The sequence below is a fragment of the Asparagus officinalis genome, chromosome 3 (assembly GCF_001876935.1).
Source record: "Asparagus officinalis chromosome 3, Aspof.V1, whole genome shotgun sequence".
NCBI classification, from domain to species: domain Eukaryota; kingdom Viridiplantae; phylum Streptophyta; class Magnoliopsida; order Asparagales; family Asparagaceae; genus Asparagus; species Asparagus officinalis.
Genome location: NC_033796.1, coordinates 34,998,610 through 35,013,299, shown reverse-complemented (window position 1 = coordinate 35,013,299; position 14,690 = coordinate 34,998,610). Strand labels below are relative to the sequence as shown.

At 40.5% G+C, this 14,690-nt stretch overlaps 1 protein-coding gene across 5 annotated transcripts in view; it reads right to left on the bottom strand.

Annotated features, from left to right (window-relative positions):
* The window catches only part of LOC109833756, a 27,191-nt gene extending 14,480 nt beyond the window's left edge, over window positions 1–12,711 (bottom strand). For 3 of the 5 annotated variants that reach the window (XM_020401557.1, XM_020401558.1, XM_020401555.1), the window contains exons 1-2: window positions 12,624–12,711; window positions 3,246–3,341 (exon numbers count right to left, since the gene is read on the bottom strand). The gene's annotated coding sequence lies outside the window, so the exon portion shown is untranslated. Of the gene's footprint in view, window positions 1–3,235; window positions 3,342–12,623 lie in introns of all 5 variants that reach the window. The other 2 variants (XM_020401554.1, XM_020401556.1) reach the window with 2 other exon arrangements.

The following is a 14,690-nucleotide window of genomic DNA, read 5'->3' as shown; positions in this document are numbered from 1 at the left end:
GAAGGCTACACAACAAGAATACTGAAAGCTACTTTCATGAGGTGCTACAATAGGGTACATACAAATTTTCAAACTCAGAACTTTGTTGAATGAAGAATTAACAAAAAAGAAAACATAATACATTATTTATTTCCAATATAGTCCCCATTAGGTAGAAATTTCTGAGTCACGGTTTCTTTTGTGAAAAATCAGTCTAATAGAACAATATGCATGTGAAACCACCAAAAAGTCCTTCAAAATTCTGATCATCCATGTGGCTTGTGCATTGAGCAAAGAATTAAAATGGGTCACATGAAAAATCAATATTTCAGGTGAAGCAGGTCGAAAAAGTTGCTCTGTAAATAACAAATTTGCAATATTTACTTCCATCAAACAAAAATAAAGTAGATATTTATATATACATTTCATGTGTCAGAGATAGACTCCCGAAAGAAAACTTGAGAATTTACTAGCAGAACAACAAAATGGAGACATCCAGCCGAAGCAAGTAGTCTATTGTCATAAACTCGAAAGTGACCTAAAGGAGAAATCCCAAAGCCAGGCCAAGATTAAAGTAACTATCAAGAGAAGAAAAAGAGGTGGCAATGAATCCAAGTATCTACTATGTTGGACATATAATTTTCCTATAAAGAAAACATGGAAAAAAGTAGGCAATGAATCCAAGTATCTACTATGTTGGACATATAATTTTCCTATAAAGAAAACATGGAAAAAAGTATTAACTAGATTTTCTCCAACTAGTAACTCTCTGTCTCTATAATCACGTGCTAGTTCATCAGTGTACACAGAATGAGGTTTCTACCATGACTCTAATATTACATAGAGATACCACATCTTAACTGTCTATAGGCTACATAAAAAAGGATATCAGAGTACAATCTCTGATACCATTGTCACATCACTGCATCGTAAGGTTATCAATTGGAAGAATACTCCTCGGATCCTCGTAAGTAGCTGCATGCAACATATGTACACAGAAACACAATAAAGGTCTTAGTATCACTGTTCATAGTATTCTGTTAAGACCTTGAACCAGTTCAGAGATAAACTCAGACTGGATGGTGCTTAGTTTTCATGATTTATATGATAACGGACATGCATGTTATATGAAATTCCATTACTGTGATTTATCATTATGAGCCTTGAGGTGTATAATGCCTTATGCTGGTTCTTTAAATGTGTTTATATATAAACAATTGCATAGCTGTGTCAACAATGTATACATTACTAGGTATTTCAGGTTTTGCCTATCCATGTATCTTGATGTGTCAGTGCGCACGCGACAAACTACGAAATCAATCTAAATAGGACCCATTTATGATACTACTCGAAAAAGAATCTACTCAATTAGACAAAACAATCAATACCATCTTGGTAGGTAACAAAAAAAGAATCCTAAATCACTAAATCTACAGCGCCAAAGCACCCTAAACCACCTTGGTTATGCTAGGATCAAGAATGATTTATGACATCCCATTAGCAATAACATTTGATAACCTGGTTATAATAGGAGAGATCAAAAAAATCCAAATATACAAGATCTGACCAAACCAGTTACATTCTATCAGAGTAGTGCCTGATAGATGGCATATTTGTGCACTTCCACCACCGCAAATACATTTGATGACTCAAATCTAACCCAAAAGAACTGTTCTATATTGGAAAGTAGCTGATTGTGCAATTTCATACAGCCAATTATTTCTTAGATTTTATACAGCCTACTATTTCTTTTGTGCTAAGCCTTCCCGAAGAGTATCCAGGAATAACAAAACTAGGGGAACAGAAGGATGAAATAGAGGTCTGATTAACACGGTAACTTTCTTTTGATGTCCTTTGTCATAATAATAAAGGGATTCCATTTTGGAAGAGAAAACAAGTGTGGGCTGCTTTAGGTCATGTTCGGAATCAAGAGGAAAAAAGCTGAAAGCAAGAGAATTGATATAAAAAAAATCAAGTGAAGTTCTTTTTTGTATAAGCAACTTCTGGAAGTAATTGATGGTTTTACATAATCTGAGTATGGCAAAGCCAGACGACACATACAAGGAGGGGAAAAACTTGAAGATCAAGGAATCAAAAATTACATATAAGTTGAAGGTCAAGGAATCACATTGAGCTAGGACATGAAGCTTAAAGAGTACCCATATGGTGATCAATTATCTACTGACTAGTTTGTCATTGGCCATTTAGGCTAAATAATCGACCCATTCTATTATAAGCTCACTAAGAGACATGTACGGAATTTTTCTTGCACCACGCAGAAATTACCATCTATTCAAAATGAATGGAAAATGCGCTTAATAAGTTGTTCCTTTTGAAGGTTGGTACTTGATATAGATTATAGCATATAGCTATATCAAGAAATTTAAATTCAAAACTTTGAATTACCAAAATTTTCTTTCTGCCTGAGTATTTTTCAAGCTTGTCCGTATAACTTGCAAGTAAAGATGCATTAGGTGCATGAACCCGCTCCCCCAAATCCCAGTATGCTCAAATTAACGTCAAATGGATTGTTCTGCTGACATCTGAACTCCACTCTCAGAATTATGTATAAATCAAAGATTTCTGGGATCATTTTTTTTTTCAGTTAACATCTGGACTTATATAAATGCAGATTACGTTTAAATCACACATTTCGGGTACCTTTGTTTCCAGTTACTTGAGAATTGAAGCTGACAGAGTTACCTTAGACAACATCTGAATAATTACATTGTATGCTTTCACATTCTGAAAGAGGCAAAAAATTATCTAGAGATCCACAATAACTTCAAGCTGTCCAAATGTAATATGCCCTTTGAGATTCGTATTACTCTGTGTAACCATCTATTCTACAATGAAACATGGCATCATGATTGGGGGAAGATTTATTTTATTATTATTATTATTATTATTTTGCTTCCAAGAAACATCCTCATATATCTTCATGGTTAAAGATGTCTACAGTACACTTTGAAAAAAGAAAAGGGAAGATAATAGAAAGCAAATTAAAGTTCCCAGTAATAACGCATTTAACAGTGACAACACAAACTTGTTGATCCAGTTAGGGTAAAAGGACAGAAGCTGTTCAAAGAGAGTAAACCCACCCAACAAATAGTTTGCATACCATTGATACCAATAAGGAATAGCAGAAACCTGGTAACTGCTCAAGACAAGTACTCTGAAAGTTGCTTTATAATTAAGACCTACCAATTCACCAGTATTCAAATGCCAACCAATATTAGATGTGAGATGAGTTTACATGAAGAAACCTCAGCGTGTGAAGTTTGGAGAGCTGCCTAAGATCCTTCACAAATATTTTTTATGTGAGTCTCATGAAAGCTTCAGTTAGGCTGCTCCCAGCATTTCTGGTAGATCAAATTGTGTAACAAGTTACTAGAAAAGAAATAAAAGGTGGAAAAATAAAACAGAAAGGCAAAGTAAAATGGTTGTCACAAGAAACGAAAATTTCAGGTATCAACATAATCATAGGATAAACGCTATCATTTAAATGGTAAGGAACCTTAAGGAGAAAATGCCATATCATTCTACTGTAAGATGAAAGGGATCACAGCAATCATGCTACAAAACAAATCTCAAACGAATAACTTGTGCAAATGCCTTTTTAATTAACTTTTGTTTCTTAGAACCTTTATCTCCAATTAAGGAGTCCCCTCACAATAAAATAACAGAAAACAAGATGGTTACTGTAGATTTCTAGTCAATGAGTGCTCCAGAATAGTTGACCATGACTCAAACAAAAATCCTAACTCTGCACTAATAATCAAGTTTTGTCAATTAGGCTTAACATCTCAACCTTGTAGAAATTATCTTTTTGGGTTGTGAAGTCGGAGTCCGGCCAACTGCATCCTTGTCATATATGCATGATGATCTGGACACAGGATTAATGAATGCATCCTTCGCATTGTATGCAGAATCACAACTAACAATCTCGTAACATGAAATATAATGTCATGCATTATAATTGAAATGATCCACCTAACAAGATTGGGGCTACTTTTCATGACAAATAAAAGAATTTTTTATGAGTCATACTACACTCATCACTGCAATCAAGTTTTGTCCTTTGCAGCTTTCAGTACTTCATCAGGAATTTCAAGATTCCACGATGATACAAACTCTGTCAAAGTTAACCTCATGGGAAAATTTGAAGTATATAAAAGATACACAGAATAGCAGTAGCAGTAGCAACACCATACCCTATTAGATGATTGTATTGCTGATGCTTTTATTTGAATGTTTATTCACGTTCAATCTTAATCCATTCAGCAATAGCATTGAATTTTGTACTAAATGAACACAGAGAACTATCAGCAAGCTGTCAGTTTTGGCAACACCATACCCTTTTGGGGGGTCAGTTTTGGCAGGGAATCAGGGGCAAAAGAAGCAAAACAAACAGCCCCTAATTGAAAACCAATGGCACCTCAAATTAATCACGCAACCACTCATCCCTCTAAGGTCCATCCTAGCTTCAGATAATTAAAAAAAGTGGAAATGTGAAAAGGCAATCAGGATATAGAAGCCTGGGACATAAATGAACCCTGCTGCTCTGTAAGTCAAAGCTACAAGTTTAAGCACTGGATTTTGGAAACTTTAATCTCTAATGAAATGATTTTCTTTTAATGAAATAACTTCTGACATTCCGTTAGGAGGGGAGCACTTTACGATGCACTAAAACAACATAAGGGCCCGTTTGTTTTGATTTTTTGAAGAGGAAAGTGGTGTGAAAGCTGCCAAAACTGACAAAAACTGACAGTTTTGGCAGGCTTTCTTGCAAAAACACCTTTTTAAAAGGCGTTTTTGCAAGAAAGCCTGCCAAAAGTGACAGTTTTGGCAGGCTTTCCTCTTCAAAAAAAAATCAAAACAAACGGACCCTAAGAGGCGGCACTTTACGACGAAAATGCAAGTCAAATAAAGAATGATTATGCAGTGATCGAGCAAGTAGAGTTTTCTCATATGTTAAATGTTGAACAATCATCCTACAAAAATGCAAACTCGTGTGCTAATGCCTAATATATTACCGACAACATGATACACGAACAACGTGGTCTTGGTACCAAATTTTCCTCAAGAAAAGTTTGTAGCTACAATGTATAGATTAGCAACTGAGCTAGCCCACAATATCTCCAAACAAACTCCATAGTTAATCCAGACAAAACAGTTATCCTGCCAGAAGTTTTAAACATTTCTCCCTTCTTATATCTTTCCCATGAAAAAAGTTAAGAACGCACGCTATTATGCAATAAAATTTGTAATTGAACTTAACAAATAGTGGGGGGGGGGGGGGGGGGGGGATCAACATCAATTAAGTGATTCTAAAAAGAACCCAAAATTTGTAAAAATGAGCGACAATAATATTACCTTTGAAAAGGCAAACCTCTTTAGCGCAGTGGGCGTTTGCAGCCAAGATGACGAATGAGATTGATAATGATTAGGATATCTTGCCCAACTGGGCCTTAAAACAAAAGCACCATTTGCGAGTGCTACGTGCTCGTCAGTAGTCCTTTAAAACAAATCTTTGAAATAATTAGAACTTTATTCCCTCAATCGTTCGAGCTTGCTGTTGTTCCCTCGGTTCCCTAAGTATTTTGAAAATTACTTTCACCCCAATCATGTGACATTTCTATTTAGGTATCACAACTCTCGATAAGCTGCTTTCAATTAGTCCAATGTTAATTATTCACTTCTACCCTTAATTGAAGAGATTATTTGGCAGTCTAAATTTTTCAAACAACATTAGAACCGAAGATATCTAACTAAGGGCAGTTTCAATGACATTTGAGCGACGGACTTCCGAATATGCAAGATCTATGAAGGACTCACTGTCCCGAAAATACCCTCATGTCTATGTGAAAAGGAGAGGATGAATATGAATCCGTTTTTATCCGGGTAGAGAAACATCCATGAAGGATTCTTGCAATAGCTCTCGTAGAGAATAATTATACATTCACGTGTAAGAATTGTGCACAGTCTTTACACAGCTCGATGAGGAGTTTATTGATTACTAGTTTGCAGCCCCGCTACAAAGTCAAACCTTTATTTTTTATTTCCGTAATAATAATTTGTATTCAATGTTCGTGCCCGCAGCGGAAATTCGCGCATCTACATCCGGTGCGCAAAGGTGCACCAACATAGAGATTAGATCACAACAGAATTCTTGTTCACAAAGGAAACAAGAACCGGGACAAGCAAAATATCTCAATCAAAGTAGAAATATGCAACTCTTCCTCTTCACAGTTTTTAGGATTGACCTGTCAGGAAACTACAAGCTATTACAAATCACGGCAAGAACACAATTAACGTGTTCGACAAATTGGCTTACGTCCACGCGGCAAGGAGGACGGTAGATCTACTATTAGAGAGAGAGAGAATACAAAATAGCAGTTTACAATCACACAATCCTAAACCCTCTACACCAATCTTTCAAACCTGCTCAACCAAAAGGATCATGGCGCCAAATAGGATTTTTCTCCTGCTCTTTTGCGCACCGAGAAAGCCCGAAGAAAAAATCTCACAGCCGTTTTGCACGCTCTCGCCCCAAGATAGTGACGTCGATGCACTGCGCGCCTTTTGCCACCTTCCTCCAAGTCCTCTTTCACGGCTGTCCAACCCTCTCAGCGGTCGCTTTGCTGATCACAAAAATCGCAGCGCAGCCACTCTCGTCCACCTTCTCTTCACCGAAACCCTAGGAGCAACATCAGGTTCTATTTTATAGGCCTGGCGCTCCAGGTGAAAAACGTGTCCACCAATTCTCTGCCTGGTGCTCGTTCCGCCACGGCGCAACTTTCATAATTCTTGCGTACGTGCAATCTCTTACCACTTCACGTCTGCTGCTCTTCAACCGCGGAAGAGGATGGACCCCACCATGGAACTTCACAACGCCTTTTTATCTCGTGGCTCGTGTAACATGGGTGGCCGCACTAGCCTCACTTTGTTCATACATTCTCCACATCGGTGAAGTTTTGATCCAAAAAACTGCACGCCGACATCAGTAGCACCCAAGACTGTCTCACTTGTCTTGTGTCCAGATACGCCGTAAGTTAATCACGACAACGGACCTCAATCCATAATCAAGTCGGAAACCGAATAAGAGTCAGACAATCTCAGCCCCATCAACTAATCCAACTGGTGCAATCGTAAAGATCGCTACATATCCTCTTGCCTCAGACACTCAAGCCGAAGTAGTTCACACCAATGGCGCCTCCCAAAGCCCTCATTCACTAGTAACGGGAGTTCGCGAGCCTTTCCAACATCACGATCAAAGGTTTCACCGGCTGATAGCACCTCTATGCCACAAACCTAAACTAAAACACATCCAAACATTACCACCGGCAGATGAACCATGGTCAATATCCAGGACTCCTCTATCAGCTACACTCGAATCCGATCAGCCCATCCATCCACTCTGCATCCAAATAACATGATTCCAGATATGTGTCCATCAGCTGAATCCCACAATGATGCCAGTATATGATCTGTAAATATGGTGTAGTAACTTCACGCGCAACATGAGTAGGCATCACTCTCTACACCCGCTGTGTATCCACCAAAGATCTGATCAACTCACTCTCACGCACACTACCGAGAGTTAAACGTACATATCTCTCTAGAACAAAGTCAAAAGCCAATACCTGATAATCAAACACGCCGTCGAACTCCAAATGTGCTATCCGATCAAATATCACAGTCCACGATGTGACCAAGTACTGGGTATCAAACATCCGACGTAACCCAAGATCTAAAACAGCTCACCAGATCCAAAATCTCTACATGCTAGCGTAGTCGCGTTAACCTATGCATAGATGGTCCAAACATGTGTCGTAGCCCGCACACGGATGCTAATGCTGCGACATCCAAACTCGAATCCTCACTTACAGAAAAGGAACATGCTCCCCAAATCTGCCATCGTCATCACGTCGCCTTAAAGTTTCCCCACTAATGAAGTGTCTCCTATTCCCGTTAAGCCTGCACAAACGCTAAGAAAGAACCCCTACCATACATCCATGAACGGTCGGCGTTACCTTTCTATCAACACACTCTCTATTGTGTTGCGTCTTTCTCGGACTTCACACCAACGCGGGACTTGGTTGGCAACTCAACCGAATCCTAGACAATCCCAACCTGGCTGGAACCACATACTTATTACCTCCCATAATACTCCGGCTTGGAATGCGCGCAGCCGAATGCCTGACGAACACCCCCTCAGAGACCCCTACGGAATGATGGCATATGAAGCTTGCCAATACTTCATCCCCGGTCTTCTTGCCCATTACCAATGTCACCAGGACTGTCAACTGCGCAGGTCAACAACATCGCTCACCTCAACCTCTATGCACGGTATACCAATCAAATAACCCAGGCATCAAAATAACACGCGAGCCCACGTCTAAGGCCAGTCTGGATGAAGTCATCCAGCTCCCCTATCACTGGCCGTGCTTTCTGAGCAAATAAGTACAAACTTGTCCGCTTCATGATGCCCTTTCATAATCATGGAACCTAATGTGACCTTCAAACTGTGCATCCACCAAGATCACCCCTATAGCCTGGCTAGCCGTCACAAAGCCTCCTAAGTAAAATGATGTTTCCATCTTCAATTATGGCAGACGAAACCTCACTCATCGAACTTCTCGTATCATCCTGTCAACTCATCCCTGACATCCGAATAGTACCAATATCACCAATAGAGCATGAGGCATGTTCATTACCCCATCCGAGCACGGTAATCCTCTCTTTTCAACTTCTGAAAAGCTATAGGAGAACATAAATCCTGTCCTTAGGACAAAACGTAGTAAAAGCACGCTGGACTTATACATCCACTTCGTAAGTCGGCATTCACAGAACTGATGGTAGTGCGAATGGAACGAATAAGCCAGAAGAAATCCACAATCCTGAATGTTATCACTAGCTTCGACAACCATTCACCTCTGAAGCTGTAGACAATTTCCGCTTATTCTTCTCAGCTCGATCCTAATTTGTGGGCATTCATCTTTCCAAATGTCCATCACTCTTTATAAAAGCCACACTCGATTCGCTATATGAATGCCACGATTGCGACCTTTAGACCTAGGCCGACCGTCCTGGCTCGCGGTTTGAACGCACGGCCATCGGGATTACTAATCATCTCCCGAATGCCTTCTCGGCAGGATTCAGTCGGACACTGCTTTCCTCAACTCATAATTACACAATGTTGAGGTAACCTCATTCGTAGCTAACAGTATTGTTCTTCCATTAATCATAGTTAGGATAAAAGTACACATAATCCATCCTCGCACGGCAACGAACGACAAAAGTAGCATCGCGCCTTGTCTTCATCCTCACCAGCATATCCACATCTAGCCCATTGTATGATAAGTAGCTTTGATGAGGTTTGTTAAATGCTCCCTAATGGAAACTCCCATCTTCAAATCCTAAACTGCGTTAAAAACCTCTTCTTCAAGTGAAGCCTGATTTCAATATGCTCCTTAGTAATAGATAACTGTTCATTGAGTATTTCCACATCTTCTTCGCCGTACGTCTCGTCATCCCACATCATAATAAGGTTCTGGCGTCAACGAGATCCGAATAACTCCACACGCACCCTAATATCATCTTCTTCCAAATATTTTTCTTCCATATTCACAGCGACGGGTTTCTCTTGCACACTCAAGAAGTTCTTCCAAGTTTTGAGCGTGCTAACCATCCATCACCTGGCATCTCCAAAACCACAATTGATCTTACCGTCAAACCTTCGAACATCAATCTTCCATGTTATTAATGTTCAAACTATGTATCGTCTATCGTAAGAGAATGAACGCGTACCCCGATTTATGTAGCTTGCATTTCTCTCTATATTGCTCGATCTAACTCTCAAATAGAACTCCCAACAGGCGAATCCTTCGAACAAGCTCCTCCAAGTCATAACCCGGAGCTCTGATACCACTTTTGTGCGCACGCGCGAAATTCGACAACAACCCGCGTGCGCAAGGTCGACAACAAGAGAATTAGATCATAACGGAATCTTCGTATTCAACGCAAAGAAACAAGAATCGAAAGCAAAAATATCTCTAATTAAAGTAGATATCAGCTCTTCTCTCCATTAATTTTAGACTGGACGTGTCGAGGAATCTACAAGCCTATAACAAATTCATGACAAGCAACAGCAAATTTAACGTGTAAGTTCGGCGCAAATTGGCTTACGTCCATAGGCGTAAGAGGGGGAGATCTTACTTATTAGAGAGAAGAATTACAATAGGCGTTTACAATCACATAATCTAAACCCTACACAATCTCTCAAACCTCTTACAAAAGGAAGCCGCCCAAATAGATTTTTTCTCTCTTAGGCTTATGAGCCAAGAAAAATCCTATTTGGCGCTTGTCCTTGTGTAAGAGGTTTTGAGAGAATTTGTGTGAGGGGTTAGATAGTGTATTGTAACCCTATTTGTATTCTTCCTCCTAAATAGTAGATCATCCACCTCCTTAACCCTAGGACGTAAGCAATGTTGCGCGAACTACGTTAAACTTTTGTGTTCTGTCATGAATTTGTAAGCTCTTGTAGATTTCACTCGACAGGTCGTCCTAATTAATGAGAGGAAGAGCTGATATCTCACTTTATTGAGATATTTTCGTGCTGTTCGAATTCTTGTTTCCTTTGGAAACAAGAATTCCGTATGATCTAATCTCTTGTTGTGTACCTTGCGCATCGCGGGAGGTGTTTGTCGAAATTTCCGCTGCGCCAAACAAGTTGTATCACAGAGCTCCGGGTAGGACTTGGGGAGCTTGTTCTCGAAGGACACTCGCGTGTTAAACGTTACTATTGAAGAGTAAATCGACAATATAGGAAGAAATAGCAGGCACATCGGGTACCGAGTTCTCTTAGAAGAACGATACATATGTTGAACATTAATAACATGAAGATTGTATTGTTTATCGCAAGTTTGACGTAAGATACAATTTTGTTTGTGAGATGCTCAGGGCTGATGGATGCGTTAGACGCTCAAAACTTGGAAAAGAGACTCCTTGAGTTCACTAGAGAACCTGCTGATATGAAGAAAATATTTGGATAGAAGATGAATTATTAGGGCGTGTGGAGTCTGATTCGGTCAGTGCTTGACCAGAACTTATCTTATGATGTGATGAAAGCGAGACGTCGCGAAGAGAGATGTGGGTATATATCTACTCTACATGAAAAGTATCTACTAAGAGGATTGAGAAATACTTCACTTGAAAGACAGAGGTTTTACCAGTTTACGATAAAGATGGAGTTTCCATTAGGGACATATTAGACAACGCTGCACAAAGCTACTTCACTCCGAATGGCTAAATGTGGTATTATCATCGGTTGACGGATGAGAGACAAGCCGATGCACTAACTGTGTGTCTTCGTTGCCACGAGGATGAGTTATTGTGTACGTTTTATCACCTATACTCTGATTAATGGACAGAAACTAACGGTAGCTAATGAGGTTATCCTCAACATTGGTAAATTCATGAGTTGAGGAACAGAGTGTCGATGAATCCTCCGAGAAGGCATCGGGAGATGCATTAGTAGTCCTGGCGTGGTTCAAACCGAAGCTAATGGAGGTCGTAGTCTCAAAGGTCACATCTGTGGATTCATTAGGAATCAGTGTGCTTTTTATAAGGGATGGGACATTGGAACAGATGAATGCGCCAAATTAGATCGAGCTGAGAGTAAGGGGAAAATGTACAAAGCTCAGAGGGAATGTGTCATAACTCGAGTGATAACAATTCAGATTTGGATCTCTTCTGGCTGAACTCTTATTCGCACTACATCAGTTGTGCTGCCGACTACGACGTGGATGTTAGATCCAGGTGCTTCTTACTACGTTTGTCGCAGAGGGATTTGTTCTCTAAGCTTTCAGAAGTTGAAAAGAGAGGATACCGGCTCATGGGTACTGACCGCATGCATGCTCTATTGTGATATTGCGTACTACACTTCGATTATGGATGAGTGGGACACCCCAGTGGAGGAGCATGAATGCAATACGAGAGTTGGCTGAATGTGAGGTCGTTCCATAATTGAAGATGTACATCAATTTTTACTTAGAGCTTTGGAGGCGCAGGCCTATAGGTGATCTGGTGATGCACGTTTGGAAGTCACCATTAGGTTCCATGATTATTGATAAAGGGCATCAGAAGGATGCAAATTTGTATTATTTCTCAGAAAGCACGGCAATATATGGGAGCTGATGACCTTCACTCAGACCTCGCTAGACCGATGCGTGTATTGAATGCTGGTTATTTTGATGGTAATACCGTCCGCATAGTTGTCGCAGAGTGTTATTGACGGGCTCAGTTTGAAGTCCTGTGAACGACCACTTGGTATGAGCAAGAAGAACCGGGATGAAGTTTGGCACTCTATCATCTGCATTCGAGGGGTCTTCCTGAGGGTGTTCAGTCAGGCATTCGGGCGCTTCCAAGGAGTATATTGGGAGTAATAATAGGGTTCCGCAGTGGGGATTGTTCTAGGTATTGGTGAGTTGCCAACTCAAGTCCCGTTGGTCGTGAAGTCCTAGAAGACGGAACAAAAAGAGAAGTGTGTTGATAGAAAGTAACGCGCGACGTTCTGATTATGGTAGGCGGGTTTCTAAAAAAGAACCCAAAATTTGTAAAAATGAGGACATAAATATTACCTGAAAAGGGCAAAACCCTCTTAGCGCCAGTAGGGCGTTGAGCCAAGATGACGAAGAGATTGATAATATTAGATATCTTTCCAACTGGGCCTTAAAACAAAGCCCATTTGGAGTGCTACGTGCTCGTCAGTAGTCCTTAAAACAAATCTTTGAAATAATTAGAACTTATTCCCTCAAATCGTTGAGCTTGCTGTTGTTCCCTCGGTTCCTAAGTTATTTTGAAAATTATTCACCCAAATCATTGAAATTTCTATTAGGTCATCACAACTCTCATAAGCTGTTTCAATTAGTCCATTTAATTATCACTTCTACCCTTAATTGAAGAGATTATTTGGAGCTAATTTTCAAACAACTTAAGAACCGAAGAATCTAACAGCAGTTCAATGATTTGAGGGACGGACTTCCGAATATGCAAGATTTGAAGGACTCATGTCGAAAATACCCTCATGCTATGTGAAAGGAAGAGGATGAATATGAATCCGTTTTTATCCGGGTAGAGAAACATACATGAAGGATTTGCTTGAATAGCTCTGTAGAGAATAATTATACATTCACGTGTAAGAATTGTGCACAGGCTTACCAGCTCGATTGAGGATTTATTGGATTACTAGTTTGCACCCCGTACAAAGTACAACCTTTATTTTTTATTTCCGTAATAATAATTTTGTATTCAATGTTGTGCGCAGCGGAAATTTCGGCAGCACATCCGGTGCGCAAGGTGCACAACAAGAGATTAGATCACAACAGAATTCTTGTTTCACAAAGGAAACAAGAACCGAAAGCAAAATATCTCAACAAAGTAAAATATCAACTCTTCCTCTCATCAGTTTTAGGATTGACCTGTCAAGGAAACCTACAAGCTATTACAAATCACGGCAAGAACACAAATTTAACGTGGTTCGACAAATTGCCTACGTCCACGGGGCAAGGAGGAGGGAGATCTACTATTAGAGAGAGAGAATACAAATAGAGTTTACAATCACACAATCTAAACCCTCACACAATCTTTCAAACCTCTCACAAAAGGACAGCCGCCAAATAGGATTTTTCTCCTCTGCTTTGCACGAAGCCGAAGAAAAAATCCACAGCAGCCTTTTGCACGCCGCCCAAGTCGATGCACGCGGCCTTTTGCACCTGCTCCAAGTCCTCTTTTCACGCTGTCCAACTCTCGCGTCTGCCTTTGCACAAAAATCGCACCACAGCCACTCTCTCCCCTCTCTTCACCCGAAACCCTAGGAGCAACATCAGGCTATTTATAGCCTGGCGCCCACGTGAAAACGTGTCCACGAATTCTTGCTGGTGGCCCCCACGCGCAACTTCATAATTCTTGCGTACGTGATCTCTTCACGTGGTTGCTTCTCTTCACGCGGAAAGGATGGCCCCACCATGAACTTCACAACGCTTTCATGCTCGTGCTCGTGAACATGGGTGGCCCCACTTCACCCACTTTGTTCATAATTCTCCACATCGGTGAAGTTTTTCCAAAAACTGAGCCGACATCAGAGCAACCAAATGTCTCACTTGTTGTGTCCAGTACGCCGTGAAGTTAATTCACGACAACGGACTCAATCCATAACAAGTCGGAAACCCGAATAAGAGTCCAGACAATCTCACCCCCATCAACTAATCCAACCTGGCTGCATCGTAAAGACTGCCTACATATCCTCTTGCCTAAGGAATCAAGCCGAACGTAGTTCACCCAATGGCCTCCAAAGGCCTCAATTCACTAGAAGAGTTCGCAAGCCTTCTCCAACATCACGATCAAGTTTACGGCTGATAGCACCTCCAATGACCCTAAACTAAAACAATCCAAACATTACCACCGGAGATGAACCAATGGTCATATCCAGACTCCATCTATCAGCTACACTCGAATCGATCAGCCTATCATCTGCATCCAAAATAACATGATTCCCAATATGTGTCACATCAGCTGGAATCCCAAATGATGCAGTATGATCTGAAATATGTGTAGTAATCTTCACCCAACATGGAGTAGCATCACTCTCCACCCGCTGTGATATCCCAAAGATCTGATCACCACTCTCCACCTACCGAGAGTTAAAC